Source organism: Balaenoptera physalus (assembly GCF_965194825.1).
Source record: "Balaenoptera physalus genome assembly, chromosome: 10".
In the NCBI taxonomy this organism is placed as follows: Eukaryota; Metazoa; Chordata; class Mammalia; order Artiodactyla; family Balaenopteridae; genus Balaenoptera; species Balaenoptera physalus.
The window spans coordinates 25744617-25760908 of record NC_138889.1 but is presented as its reverse complement, the minus strand read 5'-3'; the positions used below and the strand labels follow the sequence as shown (position 1 = coordinate 25760908).

At 39.1% G+C, this 16292-nt stretch overlaps 1 protein-coding gene and 1 long non-coding RNA gene across 10 annotated transcripts in view; both read right to left on the bottom strand.

Annotated features, from left to right (window-relative positions):
- LOC309636388 overlaps nucleotides 1-16292 on the bottom strand; it is a 472824-nt gene that overhangs the window by 171094 nt on the left and 285438 nt on the right. The window lies entirely within an intron of this gene.
- The window catches only part of LOC309636366 (uncharacterized protein), a 91729-nt gene that overhangs the window by 35195 nt on the left and 40242 nt on the right, over nucleotides 1-16292 (bottom strand). For 4 of the 9 annotated variants that reach the window (XR_014249983.1, XR_014249984.1, XR_014249985.1 and 1 more), the window contains exon 1: nucleotides 10747-10844. The exons of 4 other annotated variants lie outside the window; for them this stretch is intronic. The gene's annotated coding sequence lies outside the window, so the exon portion shown is untranslated. Of the gene's footprint in view, nucleotides 1-10669; nucleotides 10714-10746; nucleotides 10845-16292 lie in introns of those variants that run through there. One more of the 9 variants, XM_082409545.1, reaches the window with a different exon arrangement.

The window sequence follows — 16292 nt, the reverse complement described above, 5'->3', positions numbered from 1 at the left end:
AGATGTCTCCAGATGATTCCAGCCCCCAGCCATTGAGTCACATCCAGCCATTGAGACTTCCAAGCCCAGGTGTCGACACCGTGAAAGGGAGATAAGCCAAATACACAGTGCTCTGTATGAATTCCTGACTCACATAATCCATAAGTACAGTTTAAAAATTTAAGCCATTTAGCTTTCAAGTGATATGTTACACAATAGAAACTGGAACATATGGACATGGGCACTTTCAAAATTTTATCACTTATGTTGTTGCTTAAGTACGCCCCTTTGCCAGCATCAATAGAACAGAAAAACTACAAAATTATATAAATCCTATCCACAAACTAAAAGAAGGGAGAAGATAAAATTCTGTAAAATAATGAGAATGTGGATTGTTATTTCTGGATATATATGTATTTATTAGATAATGAAAATTAGAAGACAGTAAGTTATCCAGAGAATTAAGAAGAGTGAAATATTAACCTACGCAGAGTTGACTCCTGAATGCTGGCACCTTAGGGGGTATAATTTTCCTTTATGCCTTCAATAGTTTTCCCCAAATTAAAAACTGTCAAAAAGACTTCCACTTCTGGCAAAGATGGAGTAAGAAACACCAGAATTAGCAAAATTAGTTCTAGACTAGTTAATTCTACAGCTCTGGTGCTCCCTAATAAATCTTAAAAACAAGACTAAAAAGGATCAAAGTGTTTCCAAGTAACTGACCTTCATCCCAGAAAAAAAGATCAAGTATATTTATAAGAATACATAAATAAATATTCAGCCAGCACTCAACAAGGTAAAATTCAAAATGTCTGGCATCCAACCAAAAACTAATAGACATTAGAAGAAGTAGGAAAATATGACCCATAATGAGGAAAAAGATCAGTCAATTGAAACCAACCCAGAACAGACACAGATGTTAGACTAGCAGAAAAGGCATTAAAACAGTTCTTATAACTTACTTCCATATGTTCAGAAAGTTAAGTAGAGACATGGGAGATATTAAAAAGACTCAAATAAAACTTCTACAGTTGAAAACTATGATGTCTGAGATAAAAATTATACTGGCTAGAATTAACAGTGTATTAGAAATTGTGGAAGAAAAGAATAGTAAACATAAAGACATAAAAATAGGCACTACCCCAAATGAAACACATAGAGAAAAAATAATTTTGTAAAATAACTGTGAGACAATATCCACTGTGCATTTAACTGCAGTTCCTGCAGGAGGAAGATGGAAGAAAAAACATATTTGGAAAAATGATAGCCAATTTTTTTCCAAATTTGATAAAAACAAATACAAGTAGTTCAATAAACCCCAAGCACAACAAACATGAAGAAATGTAAATCAAGGCACAGTGTGCTCAAATTGCTTAAAATCAGGGCTAAGAGAAAATCTTAAAAGCAGCCTGGAGGTGAGGGATGGAGAGATATCTTACATACAAAGAAACAAAGACAAGGATGATAGAATATTTCTCATCAGAATCAATAAAAGTGAGAAGAGAGTGAAGTAACATCTTTACAATAGTGGAAGAAAAAACCGCCACCAGAATTCTATACCCAGGGAAACTATCTTTCGAAAACAAAGTGAAAAATAAGAATTTTTCAGAAATACAAAGCTAGAAGAATGTATCATCAGCAGATTCATACCACAAGAAATGTTAAAGAAAGTCCTTCAGACAAATGGAAAAATAATACCAGATGGAAATCTTGATCTCTAAAAACAAAAAGAACAAAAAGAAGAGCACTGGAAATTGTAACTAAATAGGTAAAAGTTAAAGATAAAAAAAATTCTCTCTGATTACTTAAATTTGTTTGGGAGACAATTGACTGTTTAAATCAAAGTCATAACAATGTTTAAAAATTTATAACATGTATAAAAGTGAAATGTATGACAAAATTAGCCAAAAGAATGGGAGAGGAGAAATGTAAGTACAGTTGATCTTTGAACAACACACATGTGAACTGTACAGGTCAACTTATATGTGGATTTTTTTTCAGTAGTAAATAGTACAGTACTACATGATCCAAGGTTGGTTGAATCCACAGGTATGGAACCCTGGATATGGAGGAACTGTAGATATGAAGGAACTGCATATAAGGAGACCCAAATATAAATTACACATGTATTTTTCACTGTGCAGAGGGTTGGTGCCCTACCTCCCGCATTGTTCAAAGGTCAAATGTCTACTACTTTAAAGTTCTTGTTCTATAAGTGATGTTTTATAAACTCACTTGAAGGTAGGTAGACTGTGATTAGCCAAAGGTACATATTATGAAGTCTAAGGCAAGCACTAAAATAATGAAACAATGATGACTAACGGCTAATAAGCAAAAATGAGATATGTGTACTCAACAATAAGCTGCCCACAAGAAACACACTTTAAGTATACAACACAAAAAGGTTAAAAATAAAGGCATGAAAAAAATATAACATTAATCTACACTAATTAATGTTATCAATGCTTGCACTAATCAAAGGAAAGTTGTTGTGGTTATATCAGTATTAGAAAGAGTAAACGTAAGGAGGAGATTGGTTCAAGATGGCAGAGTAGAAAGATATGCGCTCACTCTCTCTTGTGAGAGCACCAGAATCACAACTAACTGCTGAACAATCATAGGCAGGAAGACACTGGAACTCACCAAAAAAAGATACCCCACATCCAAACACAAAGGAGAAGCCGCAATGAGATGGTATGTGGGGGGCAATCACAATAAAATCAAATCCCATAAGTGCTGGGAGGGTGACTCACAAACTGGAGAACAATCATACCACAGAAGTCCACCCACTGTAGTGAACGTTCTGAGTCACAAGTGAGGCTTCCCAACCTGGGGTTCCAGCAATGGGAGGTGGAAATCCCAGAGAATCAGACTTTGAAGGCTAGCGGGATTTGATTGCAGGACTCTGACAGGACTGGGGTAAAGAGAGAGTCCACACTTGGAGGGCACAGACAAAGTAGTGTGTGCATCAGGACCCAGGGGAAAAGAGCAGTGACCCCATAGGAGACTGAACCAGACCTACCTGCTAGTGTTGGAGGGTCTCCTGCAGAGGGGGGGATGGGTGTGGCTCACCACTGGGAAGGGGAAACTGGCAGCAGAAGTTCTGGTAAGTGCTCCTTGGCATGAGCCCTCCTGGAGTTTGCCATTAGCCACACCAAAGAGCCTGTAGCATCCAGTGCTGGGTCGCCTCAAGCCCAAAACCCAACAGGGAGGGAACTCAGCACCACCCACCAGCTGACAAGCAGATTAAAGTTTTACTGAGCTCTGCCCACCAGAACAACACCCAGCTCTACCCACCACCAGTCCCTCCCAACAGGAAGCTTGCAGAAGCCTCTTAGATAGTCTCATCCACCAGAGGGCAGACAGCAGAAGCAAGAAGAACTACAATCCTGCAGCCTGTGGAATGAAAACCACATTCACAGAAAGACAGACAAAATGAAAAGGCAGAGGACTATGTACCAGATAAAGGAACAAGATAAAACCCCAGAAACACAATTAAATGAAGTGGAGATTGGCAACCTTCCAGAAAAAGAATTCAGAATATTGATAGTGAAGATGATGATAGTGAAGATGACCCAGGACCTCAGAAAAAGAATGGAGGCAAAGATCCAGAAGATGCAAGAAATGTTTAACAAAGACCTAGAAGAATTAAAGAACAAATACTTAGAAGAATTAAAGAACAAACAAACAAAGATGAACAATACAATAACTGAAATGAAAAATACACTAGAAGGAATCAATAGCAGAATAACTGAGGCAAAAGAATGGATAAGTGACCTGGAAGACAGAATGGTGGAATTCACTGCCACCAAACAGAATAAAGAAAAAAGAATGAAAAGAAATGAAGACAGCCTAAGAGACCTCGGGGACAACATTCAAGGCACCAACATTTGCATTATAGGGGTCCCAGAAAGAGAAGAGAGAGAGAAAGGACCTAAGAAAATATTTGAAGAGATTATAGTCAAAAACTTACCTAACATGGGAAAGGAAATAGCCACCTAAGCCTAGGAAGTGCAGAGAATCCCAGGCAGGATAAACCCAAGGAGGAACATGCCGAGACACATAGTAATCAAATTGACAAAAATCAAAGACAAAGAAAAATTATTGAAAGCAACAAGGGAAAAACAATAAGAAACATACAAGGGAACTCCCGTAAGGTTAACAGCTGATTTCTTAGCAGAAACTCTACAAGCCAGAAGGGAGTGGCACAATATATTTAAAGTGATGAAAGGGAAGAATCTACAACCAAGATTACTCTACCCAACAAGGATCTCATTCAGATTTGATGGAGAAATCAAAAACTTTACAGACAAGCAAAAGCTAAGAGAATTCAGCACCACCAAACCAGCTCTACAACAAATGCTAAAGGAACTTCTCTAAGTGGGTAACACAAGAGAAGAAAAGGACCTACAAAAACAAACCCAAAACAATTAAGAAAATGGTCATAGGAACATACATATTGATAATTACCTTAAATGTGAATGGATTAAATGCTCCAACCAAAAGACACAGGCTTGCTGAATGGATACAAAAACAAGACCTGTATACATGCTGTCTTGTGGGTATACAAGAGACCCACTTCAGACCTAGGGACACATGTAGACTGAAAGTGAGGGGATGGAAAAAGATATTCCATGCAAATGGAAATCAAAAAAAGCTGGAGTAGCAAGACTCATATCAGACAAAATAGAATTTAAGGTAAAGAATGTTACAAGAGAGAAGGAAGGACACTACATAATGATCAAGGGATCAATCCAAGAAGAAGATATAACAATTATAAATATATATGCACCCAAAATAGGAGCACCTCAATACATAAGGCAAATGCTAACAGCTATAAAAGAGGAAATCGACGGTAACACAATAACAGTGGGGGACTTTAACACCTCACTTACACCAATGGACAGATCATCCAGACAGAATATTAATAAGGAAACACTAGCTTTAAATGACACAACAGACCAGATAGATTTAATTGATATTTATAGGACATTCCATCCAAAAACAGCAGATTACACTTTCTTCTCAAGGGCACATGGAACATTCTCCAGGATAGATCACTTCTTGGGTCACAAATAAAGCCTTGGTAAACTTAAGAAAATTGAAATCATATCAAGCATCTTTACTGACCACAATGCTATGAGATTAGAAATAAATTACAGGGGAAAAAACGTAAAAAACACAAACACATGGAAGCTAAACAATACATTACTAAATAACCAAGAGATCACTGAAACAATCAAAGAGGAAATCAAAAAATACCTAGAGACAAATGACAACAAAAACACAATGATCCAAAACCTATGGGATGCAGCAAAAGCAGTTCTAAGAGGGAAGTTTATAGCAATACAATCCTACCTCAAGAAACAAGAAAAATACCAAATAAACAATCTAATCTTACACCTAAAGGAACTAGAGAAAGAAGAACAAACAAAATCTAAAGTTAGTAGAAGGAAAGAAATCATAAAGATCAGAGCAGAAATAAATGAAATAGAAACAAAGAAAACAATAGAAAGATCAATAAAACTAAAACCTGGTTTTTGAGAAGATAAACAAAATTGATAAACCTGTAGACAGACTCATCAAGAAAAAGAGGGAGAGGACTCAGACCAATAAAATTAGAAATGAGGGTTTCCATGGTGGCACAGTGGTTAAGAATCTGCCTGTCGATGCAGGGGGCAAGGGTTCGAGCCCTGGTCCGGGAAGATCCCACATGCCATAGGGCAACTAAGCCCATGCACCAAAACTACTGAGCCTGTGCTCTAGAGCCCGTGAGCCACAACTATTGGAGCCTGCACACTTAGAGTCTGTGCTCCACAGCAAGAGAAGCCACTGCAATGAGAAGCCTCTGCACCACAACGAAGAGTAGCCCCTGCTCGCCACAACTAGAGAAAGCTCGCGGGCAGCAACAAAGACCAAATGCAGCCAAAAATAAATAAATTTTTAAAACGCAACAAAAAAATTAAAATTAAATTAAAAATGAAAAAGGAGAAGTTACAACGGACACTGCAGAAATACAAAACATCAGAAGAGACTACTACAAGCAATGTTATACCAATAAAATGGACAACCTGGAAGAAATGGTCAAATTCTTAGAAAGGTATAACCTTCCAAGACTGAACCAGGAAGAAGCAGAAAATATGAACAGACCAAACACAAGTAATGAACTTGACTCTATGATTAAAAATCTTCCAACAAACAAAACTCCAGGATCACAGGGCTTCCCAGGTGAATTCTATCAAACATTTAGAGAAGAGCTAACACCTATCCTTCTCAAACTCTTCCAAAATATAGCAGAGGAAGGGACATTCTCAAACTCATTCTACGAGGCCACCATCTCCCTGATACCAATACCAAACAAAGATGTCACAAAAAAAGAAAACTACAGGCCAATATCACTGATGAACAGAGATGCAAAAATCCTCAACAAAATACTTGCAAACACAATCCAACAGCACATTAAAAGGATCATACACCATGATCAAGTGGGGTTTATCCCAGGAATGCAATATACACAAATCAATCAATGTGATACACCATATCAATCAATGTGATACACCATATTAACAAACTGAAGGATAAAAAGCATATGATAATCTCAATAGATGCAGAAACAGCTTCCGACAAAATTCAACACCCATTTATGATAAAAACTCTCCAGAAAGTGCGCATGCAGAGAACCTACCTCAACATAATAAAGGCCATATATGACCAACCCACAGCAAACATCATTCTCAATGGTGAAAAACTGAAAGCATTTCCTCTAAGGTCAGGAACAAGACAAGGATGTCCACTCTCACCACTATTATTCAATATAGTTTTGGAAGTCCTAGCCATGGCAATCAGAGAAGAAAAAGAAATAAAAGGAATCCAAATTGGAAAAGAAGAAGGAAAACTGTCACTGTTTGCAGATGACATGACACTATACATAAAAAATCTTAAAGATGCCACCAGAAAACTACTAGAGCTAATCAATGAATTTGGTATTTGCAGGCTACAAAATTAATGCTCAGAAATCTCTTGCATTCCTATACACTAACAACGAAAGACCAGAAAGAGAAATTAAGGAAACAATCCCATTCACCATTGCAACAAAAAGAATAAAGTACCTAGGAATAAACCTACCTAAGGAGGTAAAAGAGCTGTACTCAGAAAACTATAAGACACTGATGAAAGAAATTAAAGATGACACAAACAGATGGAGAGGTATACCATGTTCTTGCATTGGAAGAATCAATATTGTGAAAATGACTATACTACCCAAAGCAATCTACAGATTCAATGCAATCCCTATCAAATTACCAATGACATTTTTTACAGAACTAGAACAAAAGACCTTAAAATGTGTATGCAGACACAAAAGACCCCGAAAAGCCAAAGTAATCTTGAGGGGGAAAAAAGGAGCTGGAGGAATCAGGTTCCCTTGACTTCAGACTAAACTACAAGGCTACAGTCATCAAGACAATATGGTACTGGCACAAAAACAGAAATATAGATCAATGGAACAGGATAGAAAGCCCAGAGGTAAACCCACGCAGCTATGGTTAACTAATCTATGACAAAGGAGGCAAGAATATACAATGGAGAAAAGACAGTCTCTTCAATAAGTGGTGCTGGGAAAACTGGACAGCTACATGCAAAAGAATGAAATTAGAACACTCCCTAACACCATACACAAAAATAAACTCAAAATGGATTCGAGACCTAAATGTAAGACCGGACACTATAAAACTTTTAGAGGAAAACACAGGAAGAACACTCTTTGACATAAAGCAAAGCAAGACCTTTATTGACCCATCTCCTAGAGTAATGGAAATAAAAACAAAAATAAACAAATGAGACCTAATGAAACTTAAAAACTTTTGCATACCAAAGGAAACTATAAACAAGACGAAAGACAACCCTCAGAATGGGAGAAAATACTTACAAACGAATCAACGGACAAAGGAGTAATCTCCCAAATATATAAACAGCTCATGCAGCTCAATATTAAGAAAACAAACAACCCAATCCAAAAATGGGCAGAAGACCTAAATAGACATTTCTCCAAAGAAGACATACAGATGGCCAAGAAGCACATGAAAAGCTGCTCAACATCATTAATTATTAGAGAAATGCAAATCAAATCTACAATGAGGTATTACCTCACACCGTTCAGAATGGCCATCATCAAAAAATCTACAAACAATAAATGCTGGAGAGGGTGTGGAGAAAAGGGAACCCTCTTGCACTGTTGGTGGGAATGTAAATTGATACAGCTGCTATGGAGAACAGTATGGAGGTTCCTTAAAAAACTAAAAATAGAATTACCATATGACCCAGCAATCCCACTACTGGGCATATACCCAGTATATATGCCCAGAGGAAACCATAATTCAAAAAGACACATGCACCCCAATGTTCATTGCAGCCCTATTTACAATAGCCAGGTCATGGAAGCATCTTAAATGCCCATTGACAGATGAATGGATAAAGAAGATTTGGTGCATATATACAGTGGAATATTATTCAGCCATAAAATGGAATGAAATTGGGTCATTTGTAGAGATGTGGAGGGACCTAGAGACTGTCATACAGAGTAAAGTAAGTCAGAAAGAGAAAAACAAATATCATATATTAATGCCTATATGTGGATCTAGAAAAATGGTACAGATGAACCAGTTTGCAAGGCAGAAATAGAGACACAGATGTAGAGAACAAACGTATGGACACCAAGGGAGGAAAGTGGCAGAGGGGACATGGTGGTGGTGGGATGAATTGGGAGACTGGGATTGACATGTATACACTAATATATATAAAATAGGTAACTAATGAGAACCTGCTGTATAAAAAAAATAAAATAAAATTCAAAAACTAAACATAAAAAGTAAATGTCAGAACAAAAAAAAATTAACAAGTTTGCAAAACACATATCTGATAAAGGATTTGTATTTAGAATATATAAAGAGCTCTCAAAATGAAGTACATAAATAAATAAATAAATGGCAAAAGAGTTCAATGAGCACTTCATCAAAGAATATATATAGATATCAACTATGCACATGAAAGAGGCTTGACATCATTAGACTTTAGAAAAATGCAAATTAAAACCCAAACAACATGTGCTATCTACCTACTAGAATGACTAATATTGAGAAGGCTGATCATACCAGGTATGGGTGAAGATGTGCAGGAATGTAAAACGGTGTAATCACTTTGGAAAACAGTTTGGCAGTTTCTTTAAAAATTAAAGATATACCTACCATATGACCCAGCTATTCCACTCCTGGGTATTATCTAATTTAAACAAAAGCATATATCCATACAAAGACTTGTACATGAATATTCATAACAATTTAATTTGTAATAGCCTGGAGCTGGAAACAACCCAAATATCCATCAACATGTGACTGAACAATCATATCCGTATACCCATACAGTGGACTATCACTCAGCAATGAAAAGGAATGAACTCTTAACACATACAACGACATAGATGAATTTCAAAATAATTATGCTGAGTGAAAGAAGCCAGACAATAAAAAAAAGAGTACAAAGGGACACAGAAGTAACTTTTGGGCGTGATAGATGTGTTCATTATCTTGATTTGTGGCTATGATTTCACAGATATAGATATATGTCAAAAGTTATCAAATCATACACTTTAAATACATGCAATTTATTGTATATACATATATATACCTCAACAAAACTGCTTTAAAAATTAAAATGTATAAAAACTGTCAAAAATGTATAATTTGCCCGAATCTGTGGACCTTAAGAAAAAAAGACAAACCAGAAAAGGCAGCCTGTAGAAACACAAGGTTCTTTCTATAATATGAAGGAAAATAACAGAAAGCCTCGGTCTGTGAAGATACTGCGGGGAGGTAGTGCGTCAGGCATGTGGAGGTAATTAATGCTCTTTCCCCCCTATTTTGCTCCTGTCACTCAACTTAAACGGGAGCTACAGAGTCTCCCAGGAAGAACAACTGGATCCCATCTATGTAAGGGAGATGTCACCAGATTCCCAATGCCCTGGGACTTTCCCAGCAGAAGTGAGAAAGAAAATGGGGTCCATGAGAGAGGAGGCTGTCACTGTGAGCCAGGACTAAATGTAGGAGGGGAACTGGTGGCTCCAGATGCATCTTGCAGCTGTTGTGGGAACCCAGCCCAGGCAGCCACCATGGTGCTGCATGTGTCCTCAAGGAGAAAAGGGACAGTGTCTGGGAAATGAAAGGACCAATTCACAGAAGTCAGTAGTACTTCGGGATCTGAGCCACCCAGCTGGGACATGCTCCCGGTCTCAGTCACAGCAGCCTCCCCACTGAGTGTAACAGCCCACGTCCTTATAGACTCCACAGTCTATAAGGCTGCCATGGCCTTGAGAACATCAAGGGCATCCACTGCCTTCTGTGGATCTCCTTCAGGGCCACCCTGAGGTGGTGCGAAGAAAATTCAATCCAGCCCAGTGAGATGGATAGCAAAGGCCTGGGCTGCACAGCCATGCAAGGGCTCTGGTCAGAGAAGAAAGCTGGACCAAGGAGCTCTAACAATGGGGTCCAAGCAACAACCCTGAGTCTGCTGCCAACCACTGAAGCCCTCACTTGAGAAAAATGTTGAGAACTAATATTCCCCCTTTTTTCCCAAAAAAAGCGTTATTGCTCAGGGTACCCAAAGGTAACCTGCACTGGGATGGCTGTGACAGACTCACAGCTCTGCAGCATGAAGGCCAGGAATCTGGAATAAGAAGCCATGGTGTGGACGATCAGAACACGGCATTGCTCTCACCAGCAGTTCGGAGTTCTGGGCCGGCTAGCTTAACAGCGAGTGAGGACCGAGACCAATTCTTGATGCACTTAAGGCAACCTCTGGAGAATTCCTGGGCACACCTAGGGGCAGGAAATGACAAATCTATCCATGCATTTTAGGTACAAATATATAGTGACTATCAAAATTTAAGTTTTAGTACTAATATGATACATTTCTTTTTTTTTAACATCTTTATTAGAGTATAATTGCTTTACAATGATGTGTTAGTTTCTGCTTTATAACAAAGTGCATCAGTTATACATATACATATGTCCCCATATCTCTTCCCTCTTGCATCTCCCTCCCTCCCACCCTCCCTATTCCACCCCTCTAGGTGCTTACAAACACCGAGCTGATCTCCCTCTGCTATGTGGCTGCTTCCCACTAGCTATCTATTTCACGTTTGGTAGTGTATATATGTCCATGCCACTATTTCACTTGGCCCAGCTTACCCTTCTCCCTCCCCGTATCCTCAAGTCCATTCTCTAATAGGTCTGCATCTTTATTCCATATATGACAAACCCACAGCCAACATCGTCCTCAATGGTGAAAAACTGAAACCATTTCCACTAAGATCAGGAACAAGACAAGGTTGCCCACTCTCACCACTATTATTCAACATAGTTTTGGAAGTTTTAGCCACAGCAATTAGAGAAGAAAAAGATGTAAAAGGAATCCAAATTGGAAAAGAAGAAGTAAAGCTGTCACTGTTTGCAGATGACATGATACTATACATAGAGAATCCTAAAGATGCTACCAGAAAACTACTAGAGCTAATCAATGAATCTGGTAAAGTAGCAGGATACAAATTAATGCACAGAAATCTCTTGCATTCCTATACACTAATGATGAAAAATCTGAAAGTGAAATTAAGAAAACACTCATTTACCATTGCAACAAAAAGAATAAAATATCTAGGAATAAACCTACCTAAGGAGACAAAAGACCTGTATGCAGAAAATTATAAGACACTGATGAAAGAAATTAAAGATGATACAAATAGATGGAGAGATATACCATGTTCTTGGATTGGAAGAATCAACATTGTGAAAAGGACTCTACTACCCAAAGCAATCTACAGATTCAATGCAATCCCTATCGAACTACCACTGGCATTTTTCACAGAACTAGAACAAAAAATATGATACATTTCTACTCAAAGTCTAGGAAATAACTGAAATTAACTTACATTAGTACCTCAATTAATAGGAGTATATTTTCCTCCTATAGCAGAAAGGGATAAATAACAATAACAACAAAGTTCTCTCAGTATGAGGGTCCCTATTCAGAGATGCATGCCTGGAGATCAGGACTGGTTCAGACTGATCTCCTACAGTATAATTCTACAAAACGGTGAGAACGGACCCCAGACCCTGTTATAATGTATCCACAAAATCAAAGTAAACAGCACTCTTTAGACCAAAGCATAGACTAAAGTTTCACAAGCATTTTCACTGTGAGGTTTTTTTTTGCATTTATTCATTTTATATATTATGAACATATTCCTTTTTTTAATTTATTTATTTTATTTGTTTATTTTTGGCTGCGTTGGGTCTTAGTTGCTGTGCGCTGGCTTTCTCTAGTTGTGGCGAGCGGGGACTACTCTTCGTTGCGGGACGCGGGCTTCTCACCGTGGTGGCTTCTCTTGTTGCGGAGCACGGGCTCTAGGTGCGCAGGCTCAGTAGCTGTGTCTTGTGGGCTCTAGAGGGCAGGCTCAGTAGTTGTGGCGCACGGGCTTAGTTGCTCTGCAGCATGTGGGATCTTCTCAGACCAGGGCTTGAACCCGTGTCCCCTGCATTGGCAGGTAGATTCTTAACCACTGCACCCCCAGGGAAGCCCTGTGAGATTTTTTCAAGTGTTATTCTATTGGGTTCTCAACACTTAAATGACCCAGTACTTCCCAGTGAGTAAAAGATCTGCTGTGCATGGATATTGGTGACTGAGGGAGCTCTATCTCTCTTGATAACAGAACAAGACGAAACAGAATGAAACTTTATCAGAAACGATTTAGATTAGACTGCAGGAGGCACAGAGTTCTGGAATTGATGTCCAAGTGACATTTTAAATTCCTTGATACTCCAGAGTACCTGTCCATCAGGGACAGAGCCATCTGCATACATCCTGACAGTTCAAAGAAACATAAACAGCAAAAACTGACAGTACGATACATTGTTCTTGTGCTGACTGCTTTATCCCTAAGGCTAAATATTTTTAAATATCCATCTGATGTGTTAACGAATGAAGGCAGAGTCCATTCTCTCCATAAACAGACTGTTTTGTTAAGAATGCAACTCAGACATGGCAGAATCTCCCCATGTGCTGATTGTTAATGTATCTTAGCCATGACATATATTCTTACATGTTCCAGTTCAGCAAAGTCTCCTTCTCTTAGCTGGAGATGCCGAGTTTGGACAGCTATGTTTAATCTAGCCAAGAGAACATATTTCCTTCCTGAAACACAGCCTTGACAGCGAAGCAAAATGTGATTAAGTTGTGTCACAAATAGGTGCAGCTCAATCCATCTGGCAAAGGGGAGTCTGTGCTGCCTAATTAGGAAATTTAATGATCTGATCTGATCAAACATCCATTTACAGTTTTGATAAGTGAAATTACCCAGTTAGATTACTGCAAAAGGGTGTGAGCTGGTGTCCTAACAAAACCCCTGGAGCTGGGAGTGTGGACCTGGGGATGGCGAGATTGGTACACATTTAGGTCAGCAACACATTGTAGCAAAGGAATGCCACATGACTTTCTGAATATTTTTGGCCGGTAGCTTGTGAAACGCTGATCTGATTTGCTTGGAAATTTTTTAAATAATTGGCTCCTGCTGGCTGAGGCCCCATGCCAACACCACATGGTAATTCATTCGTGACATTCCTAGAAGAGAGAATCTGCCTGAAGAGCTGCAGTAATATGTTTAGGGAATAATCATGCCATCCTCCGAATAGGATGCATAAAAGGAAGCAAGCAGCAGGGAGGCCTCTGTGTTTCCAGGGAAAAGATTCTCAATCTAAATGGAAATTATATGTCTCTTCCTCTTTTCTTCATTCTCAGCCTCCAAGTAAGAGCCTGGGACCATTTTAAGATCGAGTATACAATCCCAGAGATGATTGTTTAGGTCTCCTGGATTTGGATTGACCCAACCTCTAGAAACTATGATGGTGATTTTGCAAAGAATCCACTTGAGGTATCATTTTCTGGGCTTTTGTAGACGCCACTTGATTCTTGGGAAGCTTTTCAAGAAATACATTCATCCTTTGGGAAACAAAAGAAAGCACCAAGGTAATCTGACTCTTCTGGAAATAGTAAGAGTCGTATTGTAGCTCAGAGCTAGAGTAGGGAACTCAAAGAGAACATTCAACAGGTTCCAAGATCATGAGAAAGTAAAGAGTGGAACTAGGGTTTATCTCTTAAAATTGTAAAAGAAAGAAAGGAAGAGAGGGAGGGAAGGACAAAGCAAGTTTCATGGAAAGATTCAAGCGAAGATGTGTAAAGAAAGGCAACATCAGAAACTCTGAGCAACTGGAGAGTCCAAGAGGAAACAAGGTTGTTCTGGTACCACATCAAGTCCCAGGACACAGAAAAACAGCTCTGTCCCTATTTTCCACCAACCCCAAATGGAGATAGCATTCTTCAGGAATTCATATATCAGGGAAACCATAAGGGGCACAGTAGAGGTATCTGGAGCTGGATACTGGTCTGGACACCCTGTGGTGCGAGCAAGGCATTCATGCCAGGTACTCTTAACAGTCCAATGCTGGATGTCCATTTTCAAATCCCATCTCTTGGACTTTCCCATGTACAAGGATGCAGAAAGATGGTATCAGTAACCAGTGGTCTAGGGGTAAGAACAGCAAGATGGAATCCCAAATCTAGGAAATACCAACAAAACAGCCCACTCTGACAATGTCCTAAAGTAAATGTCTTAACTGGCGGACATGCTGGGAGACTAATACAAGGAGAAGGGAAGGGATGATGAATGGGAATCTAGCAAAACCTGAATGGAGGGTTGAGTGGACTGACCGACACCAGCCATGACCACCCAACTGTAAGCGGATACAATAAACTCCATCATCAGTTTCAAAGGGTCCAATCTGATGGAACAGATAAGCACAGTGCCGGTAGCTTCTTAGGCAGGGACAATTCTTGGGAGAGGTAGTCTTGATGACATGGATTCTGTCTAAGTTAGGGTAAATGTTAGGCTCTCAAAAGTAGAACACAGCAACCAGATGAAAAGGAGTCCCCCCAGATTAAGTGATTAGAATTAGGGTCCAGGATTGCTGACCTGGGATCAGAGCCAGGGTCTGAGACAAGGGTCCTGCAAGGAAATTGCCCCCATGCATAGTGATGTGGAAAAGAGGAGCTAGAGTTCATTGCTTATCTAGTGCTTGAACCTCTGATAATTCCTTTTTGAAGCCAGGTGGTCTAAGCTGGAAAATGGTATGCCTCCCCTACCCCAGGGGAAAGGAGTTTTCAATACTACATGAAGCCTGGCTAAAGGATTGGATGTGGCTGAACACACAGGGGGCAGGTTATCATTGCTGGCAGTTGGCTAGGCTGATTCAGGCAAGGAAGCTAATAAGAATCCACACATCAGGAGTCTCCAGATTCCCCCAATTTGGCGATAGTTTCCTATAGAGATCAAGTTGAGATATATAGAAACAAGACCTGTGATCTAACAGAGGTTTATTTATTTATAAATGCAATTGCATGAGAAGTATTACAAAAGTATAAAATCAGATCATGTTCAATTATATATTTAATGGATAAAAACATAATGACATGAAATTCATTCTGGCCCAGAAAAATCAAGGTATACGGAGGCAATACCAATAGATCACCAGGAGGAAAAATAGCCTGAAATGTCATTAATTAAGCAAAGCATAAATATTTATTGACCATTATGATGTGTTAAATATCGTGCTAGGTTTGTGGGAAATTCCAGAATAAATAAGACATGGTTCCTACACTAATGGCGGGGAGGAGCTAACACATATTAAACACTGCAGACTCTGCCTACGCCCTTTGGACACTTTGTGCTTAGGCTGGAACTACAGAAGGCCACTCTGCCCACGTGTGCAGCAGGCTAGCGGTGCTGAGGAATGACCCCACCCCCAAGAGCAGCTCTTAGCCAGTGTCTTTCTGAAGTTGAGATAGAAATATTTCTACTCCTTTGCCCTTCGGGTGAAATAATTCTAAGGCATATGTTTTGTACTGCTTCCAAGAGTTTCCCCATGGGCTTAGGCTCCAGCCAACCACTGTGGTCACGGCTTAATAATTCAGCCTTTGTCATCTGCCTTGTCCTCTCCACTCCACTACTGGTACCCCTGCACTTCCCAAATAAACGCACTACACTTGAATCCTTGTTTCAAAGTCAGCTTCTGGGAGAATTCAAACCAAGACAAGCACCTACTCTGTACTATGTACTGTACCAGACAATTTACATTCATTATCTCATTTAGTCCCTTTAGTAATTGGATAAAGAAAAATATTATTTCATTATGCCACTTTACTGCTTAAGGTTC